We start from the raw sequence: 15,002 nt of genomic DNA on the forward strand, positions 1-15,002 counted from the left end.
TGTGTTCACACCTGATACTAATAGTAAAATTAATGAATGCCATTGCTAAGATTACTAATACTATGCGTTGTATGTATCTTATACAAAAAGTAAAACATCTTAAACAAACAACAGTCTGCTTATGCTTTATGAAACCATAAAAATTAAGATGTTTTTCTTTCCACACTGAACCATATTAGTCCTTCTACTTTATTGAAGCCTGGCAATTTCTAAAATTCTTGTTTAAGTTTATTCTAGTAAGGTCATTTATAAATATCTATCATTTACTAAAGTCCACCACAGCTGGAGAGCAACAACAGCTAAAAGTATTCATATGGTAGCAAAGCTCATTTTCAGTAAAATTAGTCAGATATATTTTCATATTCACAGGAAACATTCATATAAATCATTAAGACAACATATATTGTATAAGCTGTTGGCTTGATTCATTAACAAGTACAATGTTACAGTTACATGGTTCATTTGTGCTGCAGCACTGACATCATCATCATCACCCCTGAATTTCTTGCCATGAAAACATCTTTATATCACATGCAGCAGTGATCAGGTCTTAATATTTCATGCCACCCATTGATGGTATGCAACAATTTAAATATATGTATCCTTTTATATAAAAAGAGCAAGATCATGTTGGACTCTGAAAGTCCAGATGTCCCTGCCCAGCAGTAAATCTCATAGGTAACAGACGGGACAGCAATAGATGGCTGATATCGGCTAACTTGATGTTCTTCATTCCCTTAAAATGTCAGAAGATTAATCATTTGGATTTTACATTTAAGCAAGTTGGAGGGAACTTGCTATAAAACACTGTTGGTAGCTCTAAGAACAGGCACCGTATCTTTGAAAATCATTTGTAAACATTCAGTGGAAACAGGTTTGGACTTGCCACTGAATGTAATATTTTATAAGATATTACTATCTGTCTTTATAGTTTTTTTGCACGGTGTTCTTTTGTTGTAGCAAATGATTTATCATTAAGAGATATGCTCTGTGTCAGCGTATGCATACACACACACACACACACACAAACATCTGCTGCAGCCCACTAATGGAGAAGTGGATAACCTCTGAACTCGTCTCATCAGTGGCCAATAACACTGGATCCTAATGACGTCTGTGTGTGTGAGGTTGTAGTGGTGATTCTACTGATCATGGTCATCATCTTAGATATGTATATTATAGTCCAATAGAAAAAGGTGAAAGTACACTTTTTTTAAACACACATATCTGATATGTTCTCATTTACAGTAGCTTATCTGTGTAAAAATCAGAATATATAAATTAAGGTTCGTGTGAAAAAAAAGAACAAGTCAAACCTTTTTTCTTTCTCCATGTTATTATGTTGGAGTGTTACAATGAACAGCCTCCACACATACACAGTAGTTTATACTGAATGTGTCCCACATACATCAAATGTGAATTAATCCTCCAAAGAATGTATCATCCAACAAATCCACCTTTATACTAGCTGCTCGTAAAAAAAGAAAAGGGAATTTAATGAGCCATATTAATCGTAGTGTCACCATCACATCACTCAGTCTTTGGGTCTCTCTGTCTCTCTCGACCTCTAAAAGCTTTCAGGTCATCAAATTTCCCATCCTTTACCCTGAAAGACTTAGGCATTATCTGTGTGTGTGTGTGTGTGTGTGTGTGTGTGTGTGTGTGTATCTCTAAGGTGTCGAAGCCTATGATATCAGGTGACAGGATGGGTGGGTTAACTGTGATCAATACAACAGGGACAGCTAGTCAGAGGACAGTGGGAAATCCCTGCAGGCTGACTGCACTGAGGAGGAAGGCTCATAATTAAGAAAAGCCTTTTGTTGTAGAGACTCCTCACCTGCCTGTCTGATGCAGAAAAAAAACTAAAAAAAATCAGCTGGAGGACAACACTCTGGGCAGTGACAGATGGGATGTAATGGTGGGAACCCCACAGATGGGGGGGGGGGGGGGGGGGGGGGGGGGGGGGGGGCGGTTAGATATCCAGTTTTAGTTCTCCACTCAGACAGGTTGGAATAAAGATCGAGGATTCGTTCAAAAGTGTCCTTTCAGAGTAACTGCTAGAGAAAATATTAACTACAACTGAGATTAAGAATTGGATCAATGAATCATCAAAATTCATTCAACTATATTTATTGCTATGTGACAAATGCAAGTATTTGGCAGTTAGGGATAAAAAAAAAAAAAAGTAATTCCGCTCCATAATACAGAACTTGGTCGAAACATTTCCATTAACTTGCCAATTTTATAAATGTAACAATTACATTTCCGTCCTAGACGTAAGACCTTGGAGAAATTAAATATGGTTCATCCATCATGCCCTGAAAAGTAGATGGTTAAAGAGTGAGCAAACAACCACGCAGCACTCTGTTTGGTTATATCAGCAACATGATGTACGGCATCCGTTCTGTCTCACTTCACTTATACCCATCTAAAAAAAAAAAGTTTCCTAACGATTCCAAGCAATTTGTGCAGTGATGCATTACGATCCATACAGGCATCACTGCACCTGCGCCAAATAAAATTGCAGAGTAAGAGACATAGAACCGAACACGATTGAACAGCAAAGTGATGCAAACTTGATAGAACCACACAGGCTAAGATAAAGATGAATCCTCGGGTTTCTTTCATCAGGGCCATATTGACCGATACAGACACACACATTCTGTTTCCATAACTTTAGGGAACATCAATTTCCTGGAGACTTACTCTAACCCCCTAACCATATCCAAAACATGCCTAACACTAACCTGTCCCCGGAAATATCCTAATCAAAGTGAAATTCAATGAGTTCCTCATGAATGAAAAATGAAAGTTGTGTCCCCCACAAATGAGTGTGCAGTCAGATTTAGGTCCTCATAATGTAATAATAAGTTGTACAAATAGACACACACGCACCCATTGTGCAACTGGTTTCTGCATTTGCATATTTAACAATTAACAAAATCTTTTTTTATTTTGGCGATCACGCATAAGATTAGTAGAGTTAACTGTTCAGTATCATTTACATTGCAGCAATGGTCCCAGTAGAGCTGAGACTACATTTTGGTTTGACCCAGCAGAGTCAGGCTGTGCAGAACGGCAAGCTTAATGGAAACTATGGAATATTATTATGAGCTACTAAGCCAGTAAATATTATGTATGGCAGACCTGTGGCACACTAGCATTATTATTATTATTTCATTTTATTTTTTTAGAAGTGAAAAGAAATGTGGACATTATTCTATATGAAAAGAACAGTTAGGCAGAGGACATTAAACAAAATGCATATGCATGCTGTTATGCTGCAAGACACACACGCGCACAATTAGATAAGGATCCTGAATTAATGTTAGGTTGGGACATTGCAAGCTCCATTAACATAGTAACTCATCTGGTTATTTTTGATGCAGCAGTACAATTCGCTACAGCACACGGAAGATTGAAATGTGAGAATCCTAAAAAACAAATTAGCATCACCATAGAGAGGGAAAGAAAGAAAGTGGGCCTAAACTTTAATTACCCCGATGACATCTGTCTGAACAGCAGCTTTTAGCTTATCGGACAGATTGTCTCAGAGTAGCATTTTAATCCTAAACATCGAGCAGCTACATTTGGAAAGCTGCCTGTGGCAAAGTTGCAGCCGAACTGTTGTCAGTGTGAGTTGACTGAACAGAACTCTGACCTTCCATTAGGCTTTTCTTACTGCTCGTTTCTGTCTCCTCCAGCCTTCTACTCATACAGTTAGTCTGGTTCAATTTGTTTCAGAAACGTCTACATTCTATCTTGTTCTGGAAATGTGTAGCCGTCATAACATAAATTCACTGTACTTAAGCATTAGGAAAAGCTCTACTTCATATCTGGCTGTAGCTGGGAAGAAACCCAACAAGAATGTGGACTGAATTGTACAAACAGGTTATGTTCATTTCATTGTACTTGTTTTCCTTAGTCATACAACTTATAACTGCAACTATTATTCTACATTTTAACTGCTACACTGTTAGTAATTTAGATTTTTTTGAACTATATATTTCTATTAATAATTCAGTGTATTATTAAGATTTTGGACCTGTTTTTTCTTCTTCTTTTTTTATTCTATGTAGGGAATTTTATGTAGAGACTTCATTTCCCAGAGCATTTCCTGGGCCTAACTGCACTACTGTAAAGCGGTTTGCAGAGAAACATGACAGAGACACTGTGGACTGAGCCTGAACCATATCTGGAATAAGATTGTTCAGAAATATGCCCCTCCCTGTTCCCTGTTCCCTGTTTTTTTTTTTTTTTTTTTTTTTTATCCAGTCAGGGGTCTCAGTGGAGAATGAGGCCTGGAGCAGTACCAGACTCCAGGCATATCCTCCCTCCCTGCCTTAATTCTCTCCATCCTCTATTTATCCTCCCCACCTGGCAGCCCGCCAAACAGAGCTATGCCATTGACCTCCATGCCAGACGTTCAGAATATTTTATCTATTTTGATTTCTATGTTTTTATGTGCCTTTTGCCTCCATTTCCTTCTTTTCCTGCTCCTCTCTTCCCTTCCTCTCGTTTTCTTCTCTCAGCCCATCCTGCTTGCTTCTGTGAGGCCTATAAAAATAGAAGCTCCTTGAAGCCACAGTTCAGGTAACATGAGACGAGCTGCAGACAGAGGCGGATAGGAAAGAGAAAGATTTTCCACAGAAGGATGGCTTCAGGGTCAAATGATGTACTCGCACCAGGGATGAGCCACAGCCAGAGACACTACTGTCTGGCAAACGACAAACTTTTGGTTTGAATTCAGAAATGTTAGAAAACTCTGTTTTTTAATTATCAGTATGTAATTTCTACACATAAAAAAGTTGGAAAAAGTAGATTAGAAAAAAAATCTTGCTGACCAGGTGAATTTTGTAATCTTCATGTATAGTCTGGGGGGAAAAAAATAGCAATTGCAATTTCATTTGAGCTTTTTAAAGATGCCTGACTGCAGCATCTCGGGAAGAAACCTCGCTAGTGGAAGCAACTAGTGTGAGCAAAACTAAGATGCACTCAAAAGAAAGACCCCTGGTTATATTTGTAAATGGCAAAGGTATTTAGCAATTGTGAATTTGATACATCCACATACACTGTGGCTGAATGATTTAAAGTCATTTTCTGTTTGTTTCTCTCCTTCTTTCTCAGAGTCTGACTTGTTGCTCACCTGTCATTCAGATGCCAGGTGAGGTATTAAAGACAAACATTCAACCCAGGAGGAGGGGTGTTCAAACGCAAAGCCAGGTGTGCCACACACACACACACACACACACACACACACACACACACAATTTTAATGCAAAATTAATTAATAGGGAACTGTCCATCTTCCCCACAATCCAATGGTCTGGCCATGACCCATCTGTGCTGCCAACTGCAGCCAGGAGACGGGATCACTACAAAAGCAACCATATGGCTTGAGTGCTGCTACTGTTGTGTACTACAGACTAAAGCCTGATATTCTTTCCTTTGCTAAATTAACGTATACGCTGCCTGACAAAAAAAGAGTCACCACCTGGATTAAACTAAGCACTGCAGTAATTATCAGCTGGTAACATCTTATTCAACCCTAACTGATGAATTACAGTAAGTTGCTACTATACTGAATGTTGAATGACGAGGTTTTTCCCATCAAGGGATTTGTTTTCTTCTTTGATGGCACCAGTATATTTAAGTGTGACAATGCCAGGATTCATTGGGCTCAAACTTTACATTTACATTTTGTCATTTAGCAGACGCTTTTAAAAAGCGACTTACAAGTGAGGTACAAGGGAAGCATTGTCAGCTGTCATGCAAAAAATATATTTTACACAGGTCATGTTTGTGACGCTATGACCGATTAGCCACCTGATTTTAATTGCGTTGGTTGTTGTAAACTTGGATGACATCAACTTTTGCTATTCACTATGACTTTTCAAAGACTTTGTAGCTACACTTAAGTGTCCCAGGTTTTCTAAGAGGCCTGGAAGAACAGCAGTTTTTAGGTGGGCTTGGGGAACCCTTTCTTAAAAGGACATTGGAAAGAAGGTTCATGAAGTATGAGAAATTTGCATACAAGGCTTGGCCACCATAGTATCCAGACCTTGACCCTACTGAGAATCTTTGTAATGTGTTGGAAAGACTTCATGCAGTGGTCCGACTCTGCCATCTTTAATTATTTATGTGAACATTTATTGCCACGCTAGACATAAATAAATGGAGTTCTAACATGTTTATGCATGCTTGTGTGGAATCTAGCAAAATGTACATCTCTATTGTTTCAGTGGCTTTTTACCAGTTTTAATAATAGGGGTAAATAGCAAGGCTACACACACATACACACGCATCATTTTTAATTAGAAAAATTGTTGTTAGTAAAGGTGAGACAACATGCAGCCCATTGTTAAAAGCCTTAGAGTATAGAACAGTTTAAACTGATGTGTTCTTGTGTGCACACATGGAAACATGTTGTAAGAAAAACTCATATCATGCAAACACTGAAACACATGATGCAATTTGTATAGATGGATTATTTAACGAATAAAATGTATGCATGTCTGCAACTGTACTGAAGACACATGTATTGTGTTACAACACTGGCATCTTCTGGTTAAACACCTGAACTGCAGCACTGCATTATCAAAGAACTTTCACCCGGGGGCCCAGGGTCTTCAATAAGAAGCTTTAGCAATATAATTACCAGATTATGAGCACTTACACACTTTACACCCGCACAACCTCTGTTCTTTCCAATGTCCTTTTAAGAAAGGGTTCCCCAAGCCCATCTTAAAAACTGCTGTTCTTCCAGGCCTCTTAGAAAACCTGGGACACTCAAGTGTAGCTACAAAGTCTTTGAAAAGTCATAGTGAATAGCAAAAGTTGATGTCATCCAAGTTTACAGCAAGAATGTCAATTAAAATCAGGTGGCTAATCGGTCATAGCGTCACAAACATGACCTGTGTAAAATATATTTTTTGCATGACAGCTGACAACGTGCGGTTCTGAGATTAGGTACACAAAGACAAATAAGTAACTGATGTAACTTCATGTCCCCCTAATCGTCAAATCGTGGCTGATTGTAGCTATTCTAACATATATATAATATATACAATCGAAATATCTAATATATTCCCAAAGTACTTTCTTTTAGTGGGAGGCAGCCATGAGGAGGATGGAATCCACCACAGCAGCTTATTTACCAAACCTGTGTAGGTGAGTATAACACGACAGAAATATCCTTTTATCCTTTAACACTTTGGAGTGGGTGTCCACAGTGTTCCTTTCTTCTTCCTCTGCTGGTCTTCATCAGAGAGACACAGACAGTCTCACCGCTGACACTTGACACCCTTGGGTCACATTTCTCAATACAAGAACATATAGTGAACAGCACATTCTTTATGCGAATATGGTGCATTTTTAACGGTGGTCTGCTTATTGCTTTCTTGATGACCCACCAAATAGATTTTAGTACAAAGCAGAACCCAAAAGAGCCTGAGTGCACTCTGTTGACCGCACAATTTTCATTGTAGGCCACCAAACAATGACTGGTTCCAAGTCACAATAACATGAAAGCTGCTCTGACTGCCCTGACATATTTAATTCATAGTGGAAAAACATATTCTATTCAGAAGCAGGATATGCTCTAGTACATCCACATCTGCAACTCTGACCAAATTCAATAGTCGAAGTCAAATCGAAGTCAAATCAAAAGAGGATTTGTCTGACTGTTTAAAATACCGTGTTTATAACTATGTCAAACTGATTATTTCTTTCAACGAGCATTATTTGTCTAAAAGTCTTGGCAGCGATATTTGTCCAGAATTTCCAATGTAATTTCCTGGTGTAATAAGAAAATGAAATATGCATAACAATATCACGTATATCAAAAGTAGGATCCATGTTTCAGTTGCATCTAAAGTTAGGAATTCTTCTAATATCACATTCACAAAAAGGAAAGGGAAAAATGTGGAGACGTAATTTCATTGTGACCTTGACCTTTGACCCTTTGCCACAAATTCCAAAAGAGTTTATTCTTGAAACAAAGTGTATACTTGTTTCAAATTTTAAGAAGTTCTTTCAAGGTGTCCCTGTGATATTGAGTTCACAAGTTCACAAAGTAAAGGACATTGAGCCACAGTCACCTTAACTTTTGACCTTTTGACCCGAAATCTAATCAGCTCATCCTTGAGTTAGCTCAAGACTCTCCTGAGACACCGCATTCATAAGAACATGAAGGTCGCACAGATGTATAGGTAAGTGAAAAACACTATGCTTACAGCTGGTACAGCTGCCACCAATGTGAAGGGATAAAAGCGTATTTAAGCTCCAAATATTTAGAGGAGTTTACATTGAGAATACGTTGTTATGATGCTGAGCTGATGTCTGACATGAATATGCAACTGAAAAGCTTACAGCGAGATGTGCAGGTTAGATGAAACATTGGTTTCAGAGTAAAAAAAAACTTCAGCAAACGGCTTCTGATTTTTAGCCCGTTTAAACGACAAAGGCGAGTTCAGCTGTCACTAATCAACATTAATCATTTGTGAACTTTGTTGCTGGGTCTCTATAGCTACTGTCAGCTCACAGATTGTTTGTAAGGAGATGTGTTTCCACTACATCTTTAAAATTGTTGTGTCCATCTGAAAAAACACTTTGTTGTATTTTTCGTCGGAGTAAATTGTACTCTGCAAAGAGCACTTTTATTACTTCACCCACATTAATCAACACAGACATTGAGCCCCAATTACTGGTAAAAATCTGAAAGCTGGTAACAGTGTAATGGTATTAAAAGCTATACTGACGCTGTAACATAAGCAAATATCTGCTGCAGTTCAGTCAGTTACACTGATTACAGTGGTATGTGTTCGTGTATGTGGCCCTGCAGCCTCACACATACACTACATACTATGCTGATCTGTACTGTGACTTGTGAATAATGCTGACTTGCCAACTTCACCTTTTCAGTTCTCTAGAGCAGCAAACCCCAAGACTTCTCATTTTCAACACTTACAAGAACTACTGTCCTTGGAATCTGTTTAAGGGCAATCATCTTACCTATTTTCAAGGATAATCAGTTTACCAACATTTCTTAAAAATGACTTTCAAATTCATTTTACTGACAAATTGTATGTCCCCACATATTCAAAAGTTGTTGCGATTCCTTTTACATCAATTTTGACAGTGCTTGAAAGTAAAGAGGCCTGCATTTGCAAAAATGCAAATGAATTTCGGGTCGTCTCTTAATGTAAAGGATAAGCCCAGAGATTTTCTGCCATTTTGTAGATACAGAGGATCAAACAACAATGAAATGTTGTATCAATTAGTCACATGACACAGATCCTGAGACATGTGATGTGATGTTAATAAGGATTTTTTTTAGTAACTCTAACTATCTTAATTTATTGCCCAACTCTAATCTACCCACTGTGTTTGCACAGTCATGTGCTTTTGAGTGTTAAACAGTGTTAAATAGTGTAAAACAGAAAATCTTAGCATACGTTAAGTAATAAAGATACAGTAGTTTATCTCTTGAAAAGCTGAAAGTACTGTTATTAAAAGAAGCATGAAATATTATGAACCACACTATCTTTAATTATCTGACCATGTGCACAAAAGGTCTACAGGCAATCAAATGAAAATTGCAATATACACATATATTTCACTTTTTTTTAAGTATTGTGATTTTATTGTTTGTTGAAGTAAAGGTAAACATGTGCTGGAAAAGCAGCAGTGATACTGACTGGTTATCTTATTGAAGGAATATACTGCATGCGTCAGTAAAAACCAGTTTCACATAAAATCGTGCACATTGATACTTTCTCTGTTCTCTGTATCACTGTATTGCTTTGAATCCCATCTCACTTTCCATCCGAGCTCTAACTTCTAACATGACCTTCTACATCTGCAGCCTAGTCTGACAATAACAGGTAAATTGCTAACTATCTGAACCAGCATGTCATTTGTGTTCTCTGGTACTTGATAAAAGAAGCCAAGCCAATGAAGCTAACAATCAAACCCTTGCAGAAATGATATTTCTATGCACGGAAGATCATCTGTGGAGGAAAATGTAGACCTGATGGTGGGTAGATGGGCCAACTTGGAATAGCAGTTTTGCAAAGAGAACTTAAAGTAAGTGTATCCGTGTTTAATTTGTTGTCCATTCTGATTCAGATGTAATGTTGTAGCAGTTCTAAAATCCTGACCCTGCCAGAAATTTGTCTCGAGCTGCTTTTGGTCGTCCATCTTTGAGTCTTTCTCAATGGGGACATAAGACCACTGTTTTAAGCCACAACCAAATATATCTCCACGTTCAGTGATCTTTTGTTATGGAATGCTAAAAATTGCACAGTGTATAAATGATGTGGGTGAGGCAAGTGTTTAAACAGCTTCCGTAAAGGCTGGTTGTCACTTTTTCATAACATGGCATAATGCTCCTCAACTATCATAACTAAACACTTAACACTAACCTTAGTCCTAGTCCAACATTCTTTATAGAACATGTTTGGATGAAGTTAGAAAACTAGAAAAGTCGGCATGACGAGAAGCTACAAACACCAATAAAGCGAACACCCTCTAAGTTAACGCACAGTTAGAGCAATAACTGAGGTCAGTTGCTCGACCAGTCACACACACTCTCTAAAACAAATTGAGTATTTGCTTTAAATAAAGAAACTGACTTTTGTGTTTTGATTTACCAGTGACAGTGGTTCATTTCGTGTTCTGATAGGAAAGCTACTTTTGAAAGAGTGGAGCATTTTTTTGAGTACGTGTCTTTTCTTCTAAACACAGCATACAGAGTTCTCTGCATGAATGGGTACATAGGATCTCATTACACAAATCAATATGCAAAACAGTTACACTGCTGCAGCAAAACACACCACAGCCTCTATATAAGAACTAAGTCGAGGCCAAACACTGAATTCAGTGGGGCAAAATGTTGTCAGGATTTAATTTAGGTGGTGCAACTAATCTAAATCCAACTAAAATAAAATTGTATAGAATTTTTTACACTGACTAAACTAATTAAATGCAGGAGTCACAAATTGGAGGCAGAAGAGAGAAAAGGAATATCCGAAAGGTCATTCAAAGCTAACATTTTACTGTAATACCAGGACTACTGATGATGCACAGATAAGTAACGTTAATATTAAGGGATTTACCAATAAAACTGAAGTCACACAAACTGTGTGTGGCTATGAGGCCCATAAGAGCACTAGTGATGACATAAGATATTAAAATACCATAAAGTGAAATAAACTCTTGCAATGTGCTACTGGAATATAGAAACACAGTGGAGGATATGGAAATGTGTGTTGTTGTGAGGTGTGTGTCATCCAGTATGTGACATGATACAATGCACTAAAAATGAAGGCTTCTTTTTTCTTGAGACACCTCCCTCACACGGATGTGTTCTGACCCACAGTGCTGAGAAACAGACCTGACTCACCCTGTGTGCAGCTCGGGCTGCAGCCCCTGGGCCTAAGCAAACAACCCCAACTTCACAGCCCTTTAAATGTCCCTGTTTGCTCGTCCTCCGCAATGACAGTTCTCCCCACATTATCAGGCCTCTGCAGATGCAGACGTGCGAGTCAGTGACCGGTCACTTCACTTTGGTACCTGTACTGGCGATTTGCGCAGAGCAGCAAAACAAATCCCACAAAACCGCAGCATCATCCAGAAGATGCGCAGAGAGGCGGGGGCCCGTGTGCCGGTGCCCGGAAAACACTGCAGAGACACGAGGAAACAGCGTCCCGAGCCTCCGGGATGAGACTGGGGGCTGCAACCTTACTTCATGCTGTCATTTTTCTCCTCCTTCGAGTCTCATCATCGCGGTTCGGCACCGCCAGATTGAGGACACCACCCGATGCGTCAGAGTGCTGGGAGCTACCAACTGCAAAGCATCGCAGTAGAAAGCGCTCGCTTACCTGTGCTGCTCCGCCGCTCCGCTCCTCTCCTCGCTGCTGCACCGGACCCCGTCAGCTCTGCAGTGGCATCAGGAAAGTATCCACCTCCTGCTCGGCGCTGCCGGAGTTAATGTCGCTCTGACTCCCTGTCAATGCGGCGCAGGTCTCTCGCTCCGTCGCTTCTCTCTGCACCCCTCCCCTCTTTCAGCTGTTCTTTGCTGGTCTGCAAGCACGCATCTCTGGTGTGTCAGCACGTGCACACGCCATCCACGTAATCGGGGTGGTGGAAAACAGGTGGAGGGAAGAGAGGCCATCACAAGAAGCAGAATGTAGTGATGTAATTTAACGTTTGCCTATGTTAGATGGTAAAAAACAAAGTAAAAAATATATTGTTACACAGCAACTCGATTAACGTGTCTAATTTGTAACCTTCTATTTATTTTTTTAAGTAATGTATCCAATTTAAATGGTGGATCAGTGGTAGAGCATTGGGTTGGGATGCAGATGGCAGCAGGTTTGAATCCCACCCCACCAGGTGTGACGGCACCCAGCCACCAAGGGCAACCTTGGTGTCAGCCCCGAGACCGGGACAAAAAGAAGATGGGAGGCATAAAAACACATAACACATCAAGATGTTTGTCTCCTGCACATACACAGCTTGATATGCTGATATTAGCTTAGCTCACATACAGCTGAGACATCAGTTAATGCCCACGAAATGTTAGGTTTTGTCTGATTTCTAAAGAAGAAAACAGTTGTAAAACTGAACTGTACTGACTCCACGTACAATTAAAGTGAATGCAGCCAAAAGAAACTAGGTGAGAGTCGTGTGGAACCAAGTTCTACTGGGTCTTCCCGCCATCTTTGTCAGAAGCCAGGTTCTACTGGCTGTAGCTGCCTCCAGATTGAATGGAGGTTAACATCATTTTATATATCTACAGTTTTCTAACACCACGGTTGACAGGTTGATTGAGAAAATGTTAGGTAGTAGGCTGCAATACACCCATTAAAATAAAAACATTTAAACACTGTGGACACAGGTCTTGAACAAAAGTAATATCCCCACAGTTGAAAACATATTTTCAGCATCAGCAATGTGTCCAGAATGTTAGAGTTAAAACTAAGTGATAAAAAGCAACAGATTATCCAAGAAGCCTAGAGTACAATACTGTCAAGTTCCCTAAGATTTTCAGCTTCTACCTGCCAAACATATAAAAATACCTACGGCAACTGTAAAGGATGCAAGAATCAAGTTAATCCTAAAGCAGCAGCCTGTAAATTATACAGTAGGTTGAAAACCACAAAACTCAAAACACAAAGTAGTTTTAATATTTTAAACTTTGTTTTCCTCAGTCACAGAAAACTGTCTTTTTTTTTCTTTTGTTTTTTTTGCCATTTAAATTTTCCTGTTTCACTTAAACACAGGCTACATAACCACCTTCCTCAAACCAGGTTCACATGGCTCATTAATTACCATGAAACAACAGGAGCACGTAGCTTCTTTACATTCAGTCCTCTGAAACTTCCAATGCTACTAAACAACTGAATGTAGCATGAATAAGTCATCTTTTGGCTCGGTTCCCTTAAAAAGTGCTGGCTCTCACAACCCCCAAATGGCTCTTGATTCAGTTTAACTCAGAGCCTAATATTTTAGCCTAATTTAGCAATTATGAATGTGGCGTTTTATTTTTGGTTCTCTCCGATGGGAGTCTGCTCTTCTCGTTTGCTCGTTCATGAACAACACTTCACCTGTGTCCTAGGTTTACATGCACCATATGGTGGCAGGGAAAAGTCACCACTTCTTTATACAGCATGGAAACCTGTGAGATGTGATGCCATGACTTTGAGCTTGTGACTGTCTGTCCTGAGACTCAGTAGGTGCAGTACCTGTGGCCGTACTTAGTTGCCTCCCTTCAGACCCAGTGTCCTTTTGCTTGTCATCATGGAAAAATATAGAGAAATCAGCCAAAGGCTTGGAAACAAATTGAAGACAAATACACCAATTAAGCTAACATGCACGTCTTTGGATTTAGGGAGGAAACCCACGCAAGCGCGGGAAAAACATGCCAACTCCACAGAGACAGATCGCAGCCAGCTGGGGATTCAATCCACGGACCTTTTGTCTTTGAGGCTGCAGTGCTAACTAGTCCACCGCTGTGCCGCCACAGCAAAAATATAACATTTAATAATAACGAATCAGGAAAACAGTACTCTGCTTTAGCTGACACTTGAAAAAGTGCCATCTTTGCAGTGAGGAAATGTGACTGCACAAATCACAAATGCAGATGAAAATGTCATATTTAAAGAGTGTAGTATTTTAAATCTACAAACAAATAAATGATAAATAAGGCTGATGTGTTTCTATTATGCTACTGCTCCACTACAATACTAAAAAAAACTATTAGTTCCAATTCAAAAAACTGAAAATGTTTTGGAATTATTTTGGAAACTTAAAGGGAAAATTCAGTTTTCATGACAAAAAGAGTCAGTTTCTTTCATTAACATAATATTTTGTGCACAGTTACATAGTACAAATGCTAGTTCGTCAGAAATTACTTTATGTTTAGTTAATTTATCAAGAGGGATACAAACTTATGCACTAATATAAATTTTATCATTTACCTTGACTTTTTTACAATTTCTGTACATTGTTATGTTTAAGGTCAAGTTTGCATTCACCTACATGTAATTTCATTGTAAGGGGATGTAAATGTATCCCAAGACATGACATGACAATAATACACATTTCATCAGCAGCAGTAAGGGGTCCATATAAAAAAGTAGAGTAAAATAATGACAATCTAAAGTTTTCATCCCAATTGATCCAAATAAAATCAACTTGAAGTAATTTCACGTGAAGAAACATTTATATACTGGATAATTGTAAATCAAATATGCTGATAAAAAAATCTTTGTCTAACCTTTTTTTGCCATTTCAAATGAGGAGAATCACACTTTTGCACCTAAATGTCTATACTGTATATTGTATGTTTCCTAAGAGATACAGAAAAGACTATTGTCATTTATTGTATTTAGCTTCTAGTTGCTAGTACCAGTAAATGTCCAGCAGATGCCAGTGTTGTTACAAATGTAAATCTAAAACGTTATTTTTATACATTCTTGGTGATAAAATTTATTTAG

The 15,002-nt window shown here is 38.7% G+C and overlaps 1 protein-coding gene across 32 annotated transcripts in view; it reads right to left on the reverse strand.

Annotated features, from left to right (window-relative positions):
• Positions 1-12,204, reverse strand: part of nfasca (neurofascin homolog (chicken) a) — a 117,595-nt gene extending 105,391 nt beyond the window's left edge. For 13 of the 32 annotated variants that reach the window (XM_067503788.1, XM_067503783.1, XM_067503784.1 and 10 more), the window contains exon 1: positions 11,883-12,203. The gene's annotated coding sequence lies outside the window, so the exon portion shown is untranslated. Of the gene's footprint in view, positions 1-11,404; positions 11,862-11,882 lie in introns of those variants that run through there. The other 19 variants (XM_067503795.1, XM_067503809.1, XM_067503804.1 and 16 more) reach the window with 6 other exon arrangements.
• Positions 12,205-15,002: the final 2,798 nt, after the last annotated feature.

This window comes from Channa argus, chromosome 5, assembly GCF_033026475.1.
Source record: "Channa argus isolate prfri chromosome 5, Channa argus male v1.0, whole genome shotgun sequence".
NCBI lineage: Eukaryota > Metazoa > Chordata > Actinopteri > Anabantiformes > Channidae > Channa > Channa argus.